Raw genomic sequence first — 2,069 nt, 5'->3', positions numbered from 1 at the left:
TCCCTCCTCCCTCCCACCTACATGCCCACCTGGCCCCCTTCCCTCCTCCCTCCCACCTACATGCCCACCTGGCCACCCCTCCCTCCCACCTGCAGTCCCAGGGTGGGGCTCTGAACCCTCCTCCCTTCTGTGTCTTCTCCACACCTCTCTGTCTCCTCTATCACCTTGCTCTAGTCTGTCCCATTCTAAACTAACACCCCACTGCTGACCTTGTGCCCTCTCCCCATGCTGTCCACTTCACTCTCCTCCGCAGTGGCCTCCACCAGCTGCACCTGTGCTAAGCTGCCGCCCTTGGCACTGGCCTGTCCCTAGAGAGTGCGGAGGCATGCTGGCTGGGAGAAGTCATGCCGCAGACACATTTGCTGGAGGGAGAACGGGCCAGCCGACCTGGCGGGTTGTGACGTTTTCCTCCTGCGTTTCACACTGGCCTCCGGTCAGTGAGTCAGTTCCCACCAGACCAGCACTGGGACCGCGCGCTGGGAACTGGGTGTTCTGAAGACACCTGGGGAAGCGGGCGTTGGCCCCTTGACCACGGCATCAACAACAGCCGACAACCTCGCAGGGTCCACGTGAGGTGCTCTAAAGCAAGGCCCTGGGATCAAGTCACAAGCCTCACGTCCAAGTGTGATCTTCCATGACCTCCCCGAGCTCCCTGTCCACTTGCTCCTTTGCTAGTTTTCTAATGTAAAACAGTCATTCTCAGCCACTCTCCTCTTTGCCCTCGCAGCACAATTTTATTATTCTTATATTCCTGTACCTATGTCCTTTCCTCCTACTTGCCGAAAGCCTCCTTCATGTGCCTAACAACACTGAGCAGGACGGGGAGGGCCGGAGGGGAGAATGGTGCCACTGGTGGAACCCAGAACCCAAAAGCTGAAGAGTCTCAAGCTCTGGTGTCCACGGACAGGAGAGAACAGTATATCTCAGCTCTAGCAGACAGAAAGCAAGATTCACCTTTTTTCTCCATTTTTTGTTCTCTCTGAGCCCCCAGAGGATTGGACGGTTCCCGCCCACATCGAGAGTCCACTCGGTCCACTCAGTCTCGCGCTCGTCTCCCCTGGATACACCCTCAGGAACACACCTAAAGAGACAGCTTTACCAGGATTCCCGGCATCCCTTCATCGCATCTAATCCCCGAATCTTAGCCCTCACAAGTCCACCCCTTGTCAACTTGGTGTCCATACTATCTCCTTAAATCACACCTAATTTTCAAATGGGACAATAACATAAGTTTTGCCTAACATGGTACACTATGCTGCGTACAACTGGAAACACAATGATCCCTTCCCAGAAGAGGAGGTGACGTCCTTATATGACATGTACCCCTCTCCCAATATCCCACGACTTAAATGCAAATACTATGATGTAAAGATAACATTATTTAAATGCTGGTATAAAGTCAGTAAGTCTCCTGGTACATGACAAAGAATAAGGAGGAACAAAAACAAAGATAATTGCTTAATGTGTGTACAGTATAGAGACATCCAGACGTATTCTTAACACAGCAGGGAGCACAGTTACAATCCTCGTTTCTGTAACTGGTCACGTGGTTGAAGCTGGTATTGATAACTTCCTTCTTCTACTACCCGTTCTGTGTTCCCTTTGCCTTCAGCGAGCACCTCAGCGTGTCGTGGTTCTTTACCTGGTGGAGTGACCCAGACCTTCGTCCCTCAAGAGTCTGGGCCATGTGTAGTCTTGCCTGGGTTTGGTTGTTGTAATCTTCCATTGACCTTAATCACAGGGCATGGTGGTACTAAGAGACGCCCTAAGGGATCTCCTGTTTTCCAGATATAATCTTCCTCACCTCCACTGTGAGGTAGTGTCCAACTTCCCCCTGATGGTCTGGGGCAGTCGCCCCAGACAACACCGAAGCTCCTCTCTTAGCCTGCTGATTCAGAGGCCCGAGGAGCCCAAGGTGGCAGGTGGCAGCCTTCACTTCCAGTTCCATGGGATCATTGTGGTGTCTCGTGATGGAAGCATCCCTCCCTCTGGAACCAAGACCTCTAGGCCAGCGGAACGTAACGTCACAGGGACAGAAAGCAAACATTTTGCTAATGGGTCCCTAGGGG

Source organism: Galeopterus variegatus, unplaced genomic scaffold (assembly GCF_000696425.1).
Source record: "Galeopterus variegatus unplaced genomic scaffold, G_variegatus-3.0.2 Scaffold848, whole genome shotgun sequence".
In the NCBI taxonomy this organism is placed as follows: domain Eukaryota; kingdom Metazoa; phylum Chordata; class Mammalia; order Dermoptera; family Cynocephalidae; genus Galeopterus; species Galeopterus variegatus.
The sequence above is the reverse complement of the archived record's forward strand: the minus strand, read 5'-3'. Positions refer to the sequence as shown.